The sequence below is a fragment of the Silene latifolia genome, chromosome X (assembly GCF_048544455.1).
Source record: "Silene latifolia isolate original U9 population chromosome X, ASM4854445v1, whole genome shotgun sequence".
In the NCBI taxonomy this organism is placed as follows: domain Eukaryota; kingdom Viridiplantae; phylum Streptophyta; class Magnoliopsida; order Caryophyllales; family Caryophyllaceae; genus Silene; species Silene latifolia.
Genome location: NC_133537.1, coordinates 310,187,542 through 310,203,813, shown reverse-complemented (window position 1 = coordinate 310,203,813; position 16,272 = coordinate 310,187,542). Strand labels below are relative to the sequence as shown.

General features: G+C 33.5%; 1 pseudogene; it reads right to left on the bottom strand.

Annotated features, from left to right (window-relative positions):
* LOC141620509 (callose synthase 3-like) overlaps positions 1–9,275 on the bottom strand; it is a 28,378-nt pseudogene extending 19,103 nt beyond the window's left edge.
* Positions 9,276–16,272: the final 6,997 nt, after the last annotated feature.

The following is a 16,272-nucleotide window of genomic DNA, read 5'->3' as shown; positions in this document are numbered from 1 at the left end:
ATTGGAAAAGAAAATTCCAAAGAATCACCTTTGGTCGTCGTTGTTCCGGCTCTGGATTCTATCGTATGTGGACATTTGCCAGCAGTAAAATCAGGCTCTCTCTCTCTGATTTGCGACATTATCCTTCTGAAATTGAAAGATTGCTTGAAGCCAATCTAATATGTCATCATCTTGCCTTTTTTTTTGTAGTCCTCAGGCCAAGGGAGAGCTCTGGTATTTCGAAGGGCAGCAATGGCAGCTTGGATCTGCACATAGAACCTGTTAAATATGCGAAGAGGACTGAAGGACAAGAAAAAACGTCCACTTAAATGCTGGAAACCGACCTCCGTAAATTTCATAATACCCTGATTTGCACGACTGTCATCCATAGGCAAGATATTGTACGACTGCCTCGAGTTAACGGCCTCCATCACCTCAAACAGAACATTGACAGTTTGGTAGGCTTCAGTAAGCTGAGCACTGCTAATCATAGCAAAGATTCTAGATTAAACAACAGCTGGGACACAATAGACATTTCTCAAACGTGTATATATCAAGCAACTCACCAGTCTGCCTTGCCGATTGCATTTTCACGAGCCTGCACATATTCCTTGTAGTAATGCTGATAAAAACTTGTCATTTTCTGTGCATCACTCTTTTCAACTTGTCCTTTTAAAGTTGAATAATTTTCCTGCGTTGTTAAAAATTAGTCTACTTCATGGAGACCATATGCCCAATAATCCCACACACATCCTTCATCTACATAAAAGTGTATTACCTTCTCTAGCCTCTGAAGAAGTGTCATCTTGAATTGTCAGACATCATGGCCACTGGATGTGGGATCCAGTTTATCCGCTTTGTCAAACGCATAAAATCGACCTGGCAACCCAATCGGAAAACTTAAAGACAAATTCTTAAATTGGTAATGTAAGAAAGGTTTATTTGATATATGAATGAATGTGTATTTTACAGTGGAATGCTATGAGGTTTATATAGGGTGAGAGCTAGTCTAATTAAGGGTAGAAAAGGGAGCCTATACAATTATATTTACTATAATGACAATATTGAAAGAATCATATATTGGCTGAGATTGCTTGATTTGAGGAGGTGATTGATTGTCTTGAGGATTGTATAATCTTTGCCTTATTTGTGTTGATTTGTAGGATTATTGTTAATACTCCCTCTCAAGATGGACTTAGGAGGTCGATGGCCAATCTTGTCGCGCATGTCAAGGAATCGATTCTTGTGTAAAGGCTTGGTAAGCGCATCAGCGAGCTGGTCTTTCCCTGCAATGTGTTGGATTCGAATGTGACCCATTTGAAGTTGTTCTCGAACAAAATGGAAGGATAGAGCCATATGCTTCATTCTGGAGTGAAAGACTGGATTTTTGGCATATAAGGTGGCCGACATGTTATCACAATAGAGAGCAGGCGGCTTTGTGATGGTGATGCCAAATTCAGTAAGTAAGTTTCGAAGCCATAGTGTTTCACTAGTGACTGCAGCTATAGCTCGAAATTCGGCTTCAGTGGTGGATAGAGCTAGGCCTCGTTGTTTCTTGGAGGACCATGAGATAGGATTGCGACCAAGATAAATGATATAGCCTGTGGTAGATATGAATGAGTCCTTGTCGCTGGCAAAGTCTGCGTCACAGAATGCATGAAGACAAAGAGGCGAGCTACGATGGAGCTGAATGCCGTGTGTAGAGGTTCCTTGGGGATACCGAAGTAAACGTTTTAAGGCGGTCCAGTGAGTCGTAGTGGGATGATGCAAGAATTGAGCGAGGCGGTTAACTGTAAAGGCAATATCCGGTCTTGTGAGAGAAAGATATTGAAGACTCTCAACAATTGCTTGATAGTCAGAGTGATCGTGAATGGGTTTGTGATCCTCACGAACTAGGTGATGGTCAGTAGCAATAGGCGTAGTGTTGGGTTTTGCTTCCGACATTTTATATTTAGTTAGTAAGTCATGTATGTATTTAGATTGATTGAGGTGGAGACCAAGGTTGTTTGGTGTCACTTCTATTCCATGAAAATAGGAAAGTGGTCCTAGGTCTTTTAGAGAAAATCGTTGAGCAAGTTTTGTTATAAACTGTTGAAATTGGTGACGATTGGGTCCAGTAATTATGATATCGTCAACATAGACAAGCATGTAGAGGCTCGTTGTTTTGGTTTTTAAAATAAATAGTGAAGAGTCGGAAATAGATTGTGTGAAGCCAGAGGTGACAAGATAAGACTTAAGTTCGGTGTACCAAGCTCGAGGAGCTTGTTTTAAGCCATAGATTTCCTTGTTGAGTTTACAAACAAAGTCGGGATGAGACATGTCAACAAAGCCATGAGGTTAGGCCATATAGACATCATCGGTTAATGTGCCTTGAAGAAAGGCATTATTGATATCAAGTTATCGTAATGGCCAAGCATTGGTGACGACAAGAGAGAGTATAAGACGAACGGTGGTAGGTTTTACAACTGGGCTGAACGTTTCTTGAAAGTCGATTTCTGGTCTTTGATGAAAGCCTTTAGCAACTAATCGTGCTTTGTATTGTTTTAGGGATCCATCAGGATTGTATTTAACCCGATAGACCCACTTACAACCAATAATGTTTTGAGACGGTTGGCGAGGAACTAATGTCCATGTCTTGTTGTTGGTTAATGCTAGGAATTCGGTTTCCATGGCTTGACGCCATTGAGGAAGAATAAGAGCTTGCTTGACAGTTTTAGGGAGCGAAGTAGGAGTGGTGACAGTGTGAGCAAGGTTGGCATATTTGGGGTTTGGTTTGCGGATATTATTAGCTAAACGGGTAGTAACATTGCGAGTTGGAATGGATTGGGTCGTGGTAATAGTAGGCGTGGAAGTGGTTGGTTGAGACGATGGTTGGGAGGTGGGTGTCGAAGTGGGTGGTCTTCTAGTGTAAGTGGTGTGAATGGGATGTCGGTATTGTTGGGCTTGGAGGGTAGGAGATGGCGTGGCAAGGGTAGTAGGCGTAGGGAGAATAGGGAGGACAAGTGAGCACCAGTCGTCTGGGTCATTCTGTGTCGGAGGTAGTGGGTCCTTTTGAAGTAAGCGGTGGTATGCAAATTCATCCTAGATAAATTTGACATGTCGAGATGTAGAAAGTCTATTGGTTTTTGGTTCAAGACAATGAAAGGCACTTTGTGTGGACGAGTAGCCAACGAAGATGCAAGGTTTAGAGCGATACTCAAGTTTGTGCTTTGTATATGCTTTTAACCATGGGTAACAAAGACACCCAAAGTTATGTAATTTGTGATAGTCGGGTTTAGTATTGTGTAATTTAAAGTAAGGTGTATCACCATTTAGCGTTTTAGTAGGGAGACGGTTAATGAGATATGTAGCCGTACTAAAGGCAAATGGCCAAAATTGGTGGGTAGGCCGGCATTGGATAGTAAGGATAGACCTGTTTCGACTATGTGTCGGTGACGTCTTTCGGCATACCCATTGTGTTCGGGGGTATGAGGCGGAGAAGTAAAGTGGCTTATGCCATTGTCAAGGAGCGCGGGATTTAATTTTTGAAATTCTCCACCATTATCGGAGAAGAATTGTCTAATTGGTTTGTTGAAATATTTTTCAACAAGTGCTTTAAAGCGTAAAATACTTGGGTGGTTTCGGACTTATTTTTAAGTGGAAATAACCAAGTATATTTGCTAAAGTGGTCGACAAATACTACGTAATATTTATAGTTTTCGTGAGATAGAATTGGGCTTGTCCATAGGTCCGAATAGATGAGTTCTAATGGTGCATTTGTTTTAAACGTTGAATTTGCAAATGGTAGTTTTTTGCTCTTGCTAATTTGACAAGAGTCACAGTATGAAAAATTGGAAATAGAAAATGGTGCATCTTTATTAATATATTTCATTACATCAAAGGTAGGGTGTCCTAGTCTATGATGCCATGAAAGGTGAGTCGAGCCTTTCTTGGTTAAATAAGCCATTGGTTGCGTTGTGCTTAACTCGTATACTCCATCTTTAGCCTTGCCCTGGAGGAGTGTCTTTCCCGTCGAAATTGCCTTAACAAAAAAAGACGATGATGAGAATATTACATAGGCATTATTATCATGACATAATTTCGATATAGACAATATATTACGGGAAATTTTTGGTACATGTAAAACATTGTTGAATTTAAGAGGAGAGTAAGGTAATTGAAATGAACCTATGTTTACAATATCCAGGGTTGAGCCATCACCAATCATGAGATCGCCTTGGCCAAAATAAGGTGAGTGGAGAGCGAGTGTGTCGAGGTCATGAGTAACATGGTGCGAAGCCCCGCTATCGAGTAGATAATTCGGGTTTGGGCCCGGGTTGGTTTGATGGGCCGAGGTAGCTATATTGGCTTGGGTGTGGTCTGGTTGTACCGAGATGGTGGAGTAGGAAAGACAATATTCGGAAATAATTTGCGGAAGTAAGGACAATTAGCAATGACATGTCCAACTTGGCGACACCATTGACAACGCCCTTTGAAGGGTCGTGGTGTGGCAGTGTTGGACGTGAGGGCAGGGGTGGCAGGCGGGTTGTATGGTGGTGGGTTGGTTTGATGACGTTTGTTGCCACGATAATTATTGTTGTGACGGTATGATAAATTAGAAGTAGGTTGGAAAATATCCAAGGATGATTGTGGTTGTTGTTTGAGCAGTAACTCTTGATGAAGCAATTTTTCGTGAAGCAGCTTGAATAAAATTGGGTTGTCTCGAGCTCTTACGGTGTCAATTACAGGTTTATATAAATTGTAGTCAAGTCCACGAAGAACTTTGGAAACTACATCGTCTGGGTCTACGGTTTTACCCAATAATGCTAACTGGTCGATACAAGTTTTGAACATGTTCATATAGTCAACGATCGATTGATCGGTGGTTTTGACTATTGAGTCTAAGCGGTCTTTGAGTTGTAAAACATGGGCTCGAGATGGGTTATTGTAGGTGCTTGAGAGAATGTCCCATGCCTCTTTGGACGAGGTAGCACTCACAATAAGCGCTTGGACAGTAGCGCTCAGTGTGCCCATGAGAGCACCGATGATCAAGCCGTCTTGCTTGAGCCACGATAGGTAGGCGGGATTAGGCTTTTCCTGTTTATCCTCTCCAGTAATAGTTGATGGTGGTGATTCGGTTGTCCCATCAAGATAGCCAAAAAGACTATACCCGAATAGGATGTTCATTAATTGGAACCGCCAAGAAACATAGTTTAGCGGTGTAAGTTTTACACAGTGACTGAGGTTGATGGAGATCAAAGGTTTTGTGGTTTCATGTGGGTTAGGAATCATGCTCTTGGGGTTAGTCAAGGCAGTGGTGGCGGTGGAAAATCAGGTGAGGCAGCGGAGGTGCGTTTGAATGTGGTGGTGGCTCGGGGTGAGAGAGGGTTGTGGGATCTCTTGTGACTTCTTGATACCATGTAAGAAAGGTTTATTTGATATATGAACTAGTTTAGATCCCGCGCAATGAATGCGCGGTATTTATAGACTTACTAATATAGACCATGTGTAATATATGCACGGTATTTATAAAGTTTTACTTTTTAGTATATTATTTATAAAATTTAAATTGACAATTCTTATTTTTCATGTTACTCCTTAAAGTATTTTGATTAGAGAAATAAATAAAAATTTAAATTGTAAGAAGTAATAAAATGAGTATTTTTTTTTTTTTTTTACCGAGAAATTAATGATGTTAATTTACAAATATTTACAAAAAACATATGTTTTAGCTGCAATTTTTTATTAAAAGTCAATGAATTTTAACAAATATTTACTAATACCATATTTTTTAGCCGCAACTTCTTATCATAAAAAGTCAATAAATTTTTATCATAAGTTCTTTAGAAAAAGAATTTCCTTATCCTAAAAATATTGGAGATAAATTTGTGCAAAATGTAGAATATTAAATGTTATAAATATTTAAATACAAAAGATTATATCCATTTATAACTTATCATGTCCACACCTATAGTATATGCTAAAAATACCAAAAACTATTCTAGGACATATGTTTTAGGCGGGAAAAATTGGAGGTTTGCCTATTCATTTAGTAAATAGGGGATGAATGTGTATTTTACAGTGGAATGCTATGAGGTTTATATAGGGTGAGAGCTAGTCTAATTAAGGGTAGAAAAGGGAGCATATACAATTATATTTACTATAATTACAATATTGAAAGAATCATATATTGGCTGAGATTGCTTGATTTGAGGAGGTGATTGATTGTCTTGAGTATTGTATAATCTTTGCCTTATTTGTGTTAATTTGTAGGATTATTGTTAATAGGTAAACCTATTATTAATGTTTCGAGTAAGGAGAGCACATAATTAATAAAAACATACAATCAAAACACTCATTAGGCAATTCGAGGATTTGGCTACTAAGCAAGTGGTATAATGAACATCCAAACACTCGCTACTCCTCATAGTTACCTTTACGAGCTACCCAAAATATAATATGACGACAACATCACCTTAAACGATTTCATAATATAAGCTTCATACCAAAACAATACAGCATTTACGAACAAAATCTACGCCAGTGTAAGACAGCAATATTCCAGCATACGTAAAACCAAAAGAAAACAACGAAACATTTATCTAGCACTTCAAAGTCTCGGTTATTTTCCACTGCTGCTATCAATGAACATGCAAACTCATTTCCTAAAGCACACTTTTTTAGCTGAAAACTTATCTCTACAACTAAATTTCAAAATTTTAACACACAAACAACTTAGGAAGCAAATCATACTTCAAGAGAGTCTCTAGTCTGTTCCATTCAACCACTTATTTACGTTTTATATATTAAAATACTCCTCACAAAATTAAAAAATTAAAAAAAAATTAGAAACCTTACATAAATAAGCAACTCTAGGATCACATTTTTCAACTAAAGTCGCTACTTGAAGAATTGGAGCGATTTCATCAAAGTGAGGACGGAGGAATTTCACTACCAAACTCGGACGACCACATTAAGGGCTATTTTTATGAGAGAGGGAGTTTGCGTTATTGTGTTCTTGAGAAATGAAAGTCGGTAATTTAAGAAAACGGGAAAGCGAGAGAAAAATAAGGTAATTAGGACAAATCCAATATAAGAATGATTTGATGTTGAGAGAATAACAGAGTACTAGACTACTGGTTAGCTTTTTGGTCTAAAATGAAGGAATAGATGAAATAAATGCTTCTCGTAGGTATGACTACCCAAAAATAAAATGCCTTTTTGTACCACTTTTTGATAATCCTAGGAAAACTATTATTGGGCGACAGGGACATATAACGCCTTCATGACATTAGACTACCGCCAATAAGAGTAGAATCTGCTAAATTGGATGTGACTGAATAAACACAAATTCTCATTTGTGACGGCGATATCCGTCGCAAGTTTGCGACGGATTGGATACATACCACATTATATGGAAATGAACCGGGTAAGAGGTACAAGTAGCTGACAAGAGAAAGAAGTAGGTGGCTAGGTGTAGTACTTGATATGTACCTTCCCCAATATTTAATACTAAAATTTGTAATTAAACTATTCTACTATATTACACTTCATATGCAGCTTGAAACACCAAATTCTCAGATTACAATTTCCAAATTACACTCCCTTAATTCCCACTTTGAAACCTCCAAAATTCATTAAATTAAAATCATTTCATACCTTATTTTCATCTTCTACATTGCAACATAACTAAAAAAAAAAAGAACAATCTTACAATAATTAAAACTCTTTCAAGAAAAACCGTAGCAAAGAAGCTACCATATCTTATCTTAATAAAAACAAGAACATTTAAAGGATTTCTGTACAACCACATCATCATAACAAGGTTTTTTTAATTTTTTTTTTTTAATTCCGTAAATACGGGTCCCACAGAGAAAACTACGGAATTAATTACAAAATAACGTCGGTTATGATGTTATTTGCGAAATTGTTCGGAACGTACTGATTTAATTATTCGAATATAACAACTCTTGGAGTCTACCATGAAATTTTTCAACATTTGGAATGATAGTAGACTATTTTCGTTAATTCTACAATTATGTTTATTCAATTTGATTGTAAACCCTTTTCAAATTTGATAACTATTTCCATTTTATAGCGATATTTATATTGTTTGCTTTTTATTATTTCCCATATATTGCATTTATTATATACTATATACTATATACTATATACTATATACTATATACTATATACTATATACTATATACTATATACTACTCCCTCCATTCAACTTTTATCACCCCATTTCAATATAATACTCCTCCCATTTATTAGAGAAATGGGGTGATAATTGTTGAATGGAGGGAGTATGTTTCAGGTTACAACACCGAATTTATGGGGTATATATCACATATTTAAAACATGTACAAGTTTCAATCCCTTGCAAATTTAGCACGTGTTTTATTCTATTATCAATATATAAAAGAAATACAAATTAAAATATCCATGTATATTACTTAGCATTTTTTAAATATTTACAGTGATTTCAGTGATTATAAATTCATACCCGTGCAAATTGCAGGGGTTGAAAACTAGTAAGAATAATAATAGAAAATGATTCATACAAGTGTTGAGCCCAAGGAAAGTATTTTAAATTTTAAAATTCAACTTTTGATTTCAGTTTATGTGTTGTTGTTTTGTGGTTATTTTAGGGTTTGTTGTTCATTTTTTGTTGATTATAGTTGAAATTTTTGCTTGAATGTGCATAGGAGGATTTGTTGTTAATTTGGATTTTTGTTGTTTTAATTCTGGTATTTTCATTTTTACGGATTTTTTTGTGTTTTAATTTATGGGTCCGGAATACCTTAAAAGTGAACCAAGTAAAAATATATAAGAAAGTTGTTGGTAAAAAAAAGTGTAATAAAAGAGAGAAGAATAAATAAATTTTTTAAAAAATTAAATAAAACCCTAAATATGTCAAAAAAACAACATATACTAAAAATCCACGTGTATCCTTTCCCTCCATTGTGCCCTCTCCGTCACCATTCTCTCCTAAGCCCAAGAAATCTCATATTGTGCTCTATTACTCCCAGTCATGTCTGTCTCGATCTCCAGCCTTCTAACTGGTGCGTCCATATGTATTATTTGAAGAGAGCCTCATCGTTTTTTCAATATCTCCACGAGATAGATTTCGTACATGCCTTAGAAACGTCAAAAAAAAGTATGCTATATTGCACCCTCACACACTATATATATGATGACACTAGCTCTAAAATAGAAAAAATTACATTCATTGTATTATAAATATGAATATGAATTAAGAAAGGATGGAATCACATACTTTGCTGATAATACAGCATGTCCAAAGATAGCATCTTCACTTGCAGCAAAGACAAATTCAATTGTTGGGACCAAACTACCAAGTACTCTTGTTACTAAAGCTAGTCATTTAAAGTATTCGATTCTCTAATTTAATGGAAAAAAAAATCATTTTTCTAAATTGGCCCAGCCACAAACTTGCCTTACATTTATTTTTTCATTCAATAATTATTACTCCGTATTTCAGAATATTACATCTAATTATCGTACTAACTAACATACTTCGTATCATCGTATGTCACAATTTAAAAATCAACCCGTACATTTTTCTGCACGGGATTAAAACTAGTTGGTAAAAAAAGTGAAGGTCATTTGCCAAATTGGTAAAAAAACTATAGATTGTGACAAATTGGAAAAAAAAAGTGAACAATTATGACAAATTGGCCAAAAATGTTACATCTTTTTCAAATTTCCATTATTCCAAATAAATTTGACAAAACTAGTTTTTATACGAGATATTGTACGGAGGAAAAAAATTTACGGGTATGCGTTCAGACGTTCAGTATTGCTTCTACTTTTTGGATGGTAATATATTAGTAAACTAGTTTGAAAGCCCGTACTTCGTACGGGGTAATGACCTTGATTATTTTACAACTAAGTTTTAGAACTTTATCGAATAGGTGTTTCGAAGTTCAAATCCGGGTGTCACATAATTCTATAAAAAATGAAATATCTCAATCCCTTACGTTATCTTGATACGTACTTGCTTCTAAGCATTAAGTAGCCTCTAAAGTTTTGTTATCTCGAATTCTAGCAAAAATTATTAAATACTAATCATCATAAGTGCAAGCTAATCGGAACGCTTTGATAGCCCTTATGATTAATATTAAGATAGGTGTTTCGAAGTTCAAATCCGGGTGTCACATAATTCTAAAAAAAAAAATGAAATATCCTAATCCCTTATGGTCTCTTGATACGTACTTGATTCTAAGCATTAAGTAGCCTCTAAAACTTTGTTATCTCGAATTCTAGCAAAATTTATTAAGTACTAATTATCATAAGTGTAAGCCAATGGGGGCGCTTTGATAACCCTTATGATTAATACAAAGACAGGTGTGAAATTAATGAATAGTTTACATTTGCTATATTTTGGTAGGGAGAATAAAACAAATGCAAACTATTGACTGGGACGGAGGGAGTATATATTTTGTTTGAATCATATACCTACCCTTCAAATATGGACAATTTACTTACACATGTCATTCTTATAAGTTAGTCATTTCAAATTTTTTTGTTCAATTAATAAGACCGTCTTACATAATAATAATAATTAATCTTTTAATTACTGATACGTAGAGTTTATTTTTATGTTCTTTCTTTCACAATGCACTTGCAATGTATACTCCTATGATCATCTTATTGCTATCATTCCACCGTAAAGGCGTAAAAGATAAATCCGTCTATGTTTTTGGCCAGCATAAGCAAACATACAATTTAGTGACAACAAAATTATAGTTTGTTAAATTTTAATTTTAACCGTTAATATTAGAAACTCTTAAAAGATCTCTTTCACAATAGTTAAGTGACTCAAAAGATTTTGGGTTGACTCCCAAGCTTCAAGGATGACTTCTATTTATAATTATAAGATCACCCTACCTTATGCATGCTAATCTTTCAATGTGGGACAAATCTACTATTTATACGTAGTATATTCACAACACCTCAATTATTTTTCAATGTGGGTCAAATAACATACTAATAAATACACCATTTTTTTCATACCTAGCTCGACATCCAACCCGAATCCCGAAATACGGACAATTGCTACTCATTATATCTAATAGTAGTTATATTTAATATTTAATAATGAACAAATACTAACAAACTAATCTTATCTAGAGTCTAAAGTTTTTCGCACATATATAGGTAACATTTGTGCAATTTTATCTTATTGTTAACAAACTAATCTTATCTAAAGTCTAAAGTTTTTCTTAAGTATAAAATTAACATTATTTTCTTATAAATATTAAGTAGTTTTTAAGGGTTGGACTCTCTAGATGAAAAAAATGTTAAAACTTGAAAAATTAACATTGTGTAACGTTACTTTTAAAGTCTCTTATATAATAAGAATACAACTGATGTATGTTCGTTATTTAAAAATTCAGCTTAAAAATTAAAAAATAAATAACTTATTGCTAAACTACTAAATTTGAGTAGAAAAGGAGATGATATAACAATATATAATTATATAATTGTGAAATCACCAAAATCAAAAGTATAATACAAATAAATTTCGCTATTGTGGGGGTAATAATACAAACTCTTATAAGAGCTATCTAAGACAATATTTAAGAGACTCAAAAGATTTTGGGTTGATATTTAAGTTCCAAGGATGACGCATATTTATAATCATAGAATCACCCCACATTATGTTAATCTTTCGATGTGAGACAATTGTACTATTTATAATACTAGGATTAGCACACCTTATGTTAATCTTTCGATGTGGGACAATTCTAATATTTATAATAGGATGACCACACCTTATGGTAATTTTTCGATGTGGGAACAATTCTACTATTTATACGTAGTAGTTCACCACATCTTATTATTTTACAATGTATGACATATAATATAATAAGAATTACATCATCTTTTTCGCACCTAGTTCGATATCCAACTCGATTTAATAACGTTTTGTTCTTTGGATTTTTCCCCCTTAACTGATGTATGAACTCTTTTTGTAAGTCTTTTAATTTAAGTACATATTTAAACAAAAAAGGTTGAAGACGGATAATTCCGTCTTAAATAAAAATTCGTGGATAATAAAATACAAATAAATTTGGTATTGAGATTATATAGGCTGTTATGGCCTATGGATTTTTTAGGAAAATGTTTTTGTAGCATTTTATTATGAGTGTGTTGTCAGTTCCTACTTCCTAGAGCTAATATGGTAGCTGAACCTTGAGCTTTTTGCTATACTTGGATTTCTTCAACTGTTGTCCGCTTAATTGTTTGACTAATATTCAGTGAGTTGGTCTCATTGTAATGAAATCATACCTAACTCATTTTTATATTCTCATTTTCATTAAATTGAATTAATCAATATTAATCACTTTTAAGACTTATTAATTATGGAAATCATGCATACTTATTGTTACATTTGTTAGTTAGTCTTATCGGTGTTCGATTGTTAGATTAAAGTATAATATAATTAGATAACTGAATCAAGAAAATCAAGGCCACTTGTATCAATTTAACTGTTAGAGTCCAACAAATGTAACATAAAAGACAACTGTAACATATAAGAGCTCTTTAAGACAATACTTAAGAGACTGAAAAGATTTTGGGTTGATATTTAAGTTCAAAAGATGACTCATATATATAAAATCATAGGATCATTACACCTTATGTTAATCTTTCGATGTGGGATAATTCTATTATTTATAATTGGATGACCCCACCTTATGGTAATTTTCCGATGTGGGGCGATTCTACTATTTATACGTAGTATGTTCATCACACTTATATTATTTTTCAATGCGTGGCATATAACATACTAAGAAGCACGTCTTCTTTTTTTCGCCTAGTTCGACATTCTATGCTGTCTACTAATAATCGTACTTTTTTTTTCTTTTTTTTTTTGTGCAAATGATATGAAATTCATACTCTAATAATTTCATTTTTTTTATCCCAAATCTAATTATATAATTTTTTTTACGATAGTTTTTTATCAAATGAAATTTAAAATATTTTTATATAAAAACTATAAACAGGACTTGGATATATAATATAGGAAATATATATTATAATAGTTAAAAAATATCCACTTTATTTTTTATATCATATTGTGGAGATATGATACAAACTTTTAAGAGCTCTTTAAGACAATACTTAAGAGACTCAAAAGATTTGGGTTAATACCTAAGTTTCAAGGATGCCTCCTATTTATAATCATAGGATTAACCCAATTTGTTAATCTTTCGATGTGGGACAATTCTGTTATTTATACGTAGCATATTCTCCATACCTACATTATTTTTCAATGTGGGACATATAATGTATTAAGAACTAAGAGGTACACTATCTTTAGTATGTGAAAATGATATAAAATTTATACTCTAATGATAACATTTTTTTATCACGAATCTAATTATATTATTTTCATAATTTTTTTAACAATACTTTGTTGTCAAATGAAATGGAAAAGTTTTTATATAAAAATTGGAAATATCACTTGAATATAATTTAGGAAATATATATATTATAATAATTAAAAGATTCTGCACTTTATTTTTTACATCAAAAATTATTATTTATGATACTTTCCTAAATTGATTTTTGATGATGTGGACGCTCTAGAATCGCTCGAAAAAGGCCTCTTTTATAAATATACTAGATTTAATGCTCGTGCGATGCACGGGCCTACATGTACATGCCTGTTTGTAGTTGGCCTCAATCATTTATGATGTTGTAACTGAAAGATGTTAAAGTGTATGATCTAAAATATAGGGTACTTCGGGTGGTGGTCTACTCGTAAAGAAATGGGTCTCTTGTTAAGAGCAAAAATATGTATGATAGAAGGAAGGAAATTGAGAAGCATTATTTATAGGCGAGGAGAAAGCCAACTCTATAGCCTTTCTATGTTTTCTAAGCGTAAGTGCATCTTGTTCTCGTTGCATGGGAGTTCAATTGTTTCGATATCCTCTTGAAGTTACTATCCTTGTTGCTGCTGCTCATGATGATTCTCGTGCCCAGTCTACCGTTCTCTACCAATACGGTCGTTGATACCCGAAGAAGTCATCTCTTTTGTAATAGGTTTTATCTAAGTATTTGTAATTCGTTGTTTTATGTTGTTGTTTTTAGGTATGGTTTAATAAGTCATACCACTACAATGTAATACTCGAATCTTTGCACTTGTCAAAAAAAAAAAATTTAAAGGGGTGATGTACAGAAATATTATAAATAGAATTCGAAATCTCATATTAATATTATATTATTATGTTAGATATAAAAGAAATGAAACTAACACAAAACAAATAAAAATTGGCATAGTATCTCTTGTGTGTTCTATATGTGGACGTGGATATTGTTTATCCGTTAGTCAATTTCTATTACTCCGTATGTTAGTACGTAGTTAAGAGTTTGAGTTCATTTAGGAAGATTTGTCGAGGTCTATTATATATCGTATAATTTCTTCCTTTATTTTTATTGTTTTTAAGTTTTTACTTTAGGTAACTCATTAAAAGTTGGAGTTTCAAGTATCAATAACTTTTCTTTAAAAGTTGGAGATTCCATTAAATAAGCCTTTGTGTTTCAACATATAGTTAAACTACATTTTAATCTAAATTATTTGTTATTGAAATTGATTATCTCTAGTGTTTTTACTCAGCTAGCTAGCACATAATAATGACTTTAAATTGGAGGAAGTGTACATCGAGCTTGAAAACCAATGATCACACCAAAACTTATCCACAAAGTATTTTTTTTTGAAGAAGTCCACTAAGTATTTTGTTCATCCATTAATATTTTACGTAGTATGTTTATTTGCTCTTCGAATATATAAGATCTCGCATTATGCATATGAGAACGTTTGTTTTACCAACTTTAAAAACAGTTAGAACAATGCTTAACTAAATCTATCAATAACATGTGACATAACTTGTATTTTCTAGCACAAATTTGTCATATTACTTCCTTAAATCAAACCATTGGGCTTAACATAATAAAAAATAAACACGCACTCTTTGGAGATACAGTAAAATATTACTCGTATTAATAACATTCGACTATGATTTATCCGTTACTACTTACTATTGTAGTTAAAAGTTTATGCTTGAGAGAGGAAGTGAAGGCAACCATTCAAAAATAATCATGTTTTTTCTATGTACACTTACTTTACACTAACAATTTTCTGTTCTTTGATTTGTTTGCCAACTTTCCAATCCTCGTCATAGATATTGAAGTAAAGCTCAAGTAGATCATTTTGTTGGACTGTATGTGTTAATATAGTCTTTTATTCACATCGCACGTGCCTTTGTATATTCTTCTTTAATTTTAAAATTCTTTTAAATAAAATCTATTTATAAGATTTCATGTACGGAGAAATTTGCACTATGCCTCTTAATTTTAAGACGAATCGAGTATATACCATTTGTGTATATAATAATGCATAGGAAAAATAAACAATATATTTGTTTTATATCCATAAATGGTATAATACTAATGTACCGTGCAACAGTATAACTAATCAGTATTTTCTCTCAAATTGGGATTAGGAGACGATCAAATTAGATTCTTGCGTGGACATTGCACTTGAGTACGCAAATTTGCTCTTTTTGTAATGGCGGCCCAACTCAGTTGGCTGGGGGCTGGGGCATATTCCTATAAATAAATTAAACAAAACAAAAAAATCCATTAGTAAAGACTTAAGACACACAATTAGTCCGGAGTATAAAAACTACGGCATGACATTTATAAATATAATAAATATAAGTAGAAACGTATGAACATATATACTACAAACACGATATACCTGCTAATGAAGAGCATAAAACGATTGACAAATTAGCTGCCTTTGAGACGGGTGAAAAAAACCCATAACTCCATAGCGTAATTGCCAAATAATTAATACAACACTTTTCTTCTTTTAACCGCGGTCAATCTGACATAGCCAAATAAACAAATCATATCATATAATATCTGCAAAATATACCAATCGTTGGTTGGCGCAGTGGTAGCATGGGGCTGCGCTTGGTAAGGAGGTCTGCGGATCGATCCCCCACAACTGCGATTGGGAGGGGTTTAAATACCGTAATCCTTGGAAACGCCCCGAAATTCGGATTAGTCGGCACAATATGGTTCGAATTATCGGATGGTTTAGACCAAAAAATATAATATCTGCAAAATATATAGAACCGTCAATATGATAAAAGTAAAACAAAGTAAATAAATAAAATTGAATATAATAAACAACTATAAAAGCATATGCAATAAAGACTCAAAAGGTGAAAGGTTGAAAATAATTTGGTGGAGAGTTCTCTACTTCTCTTT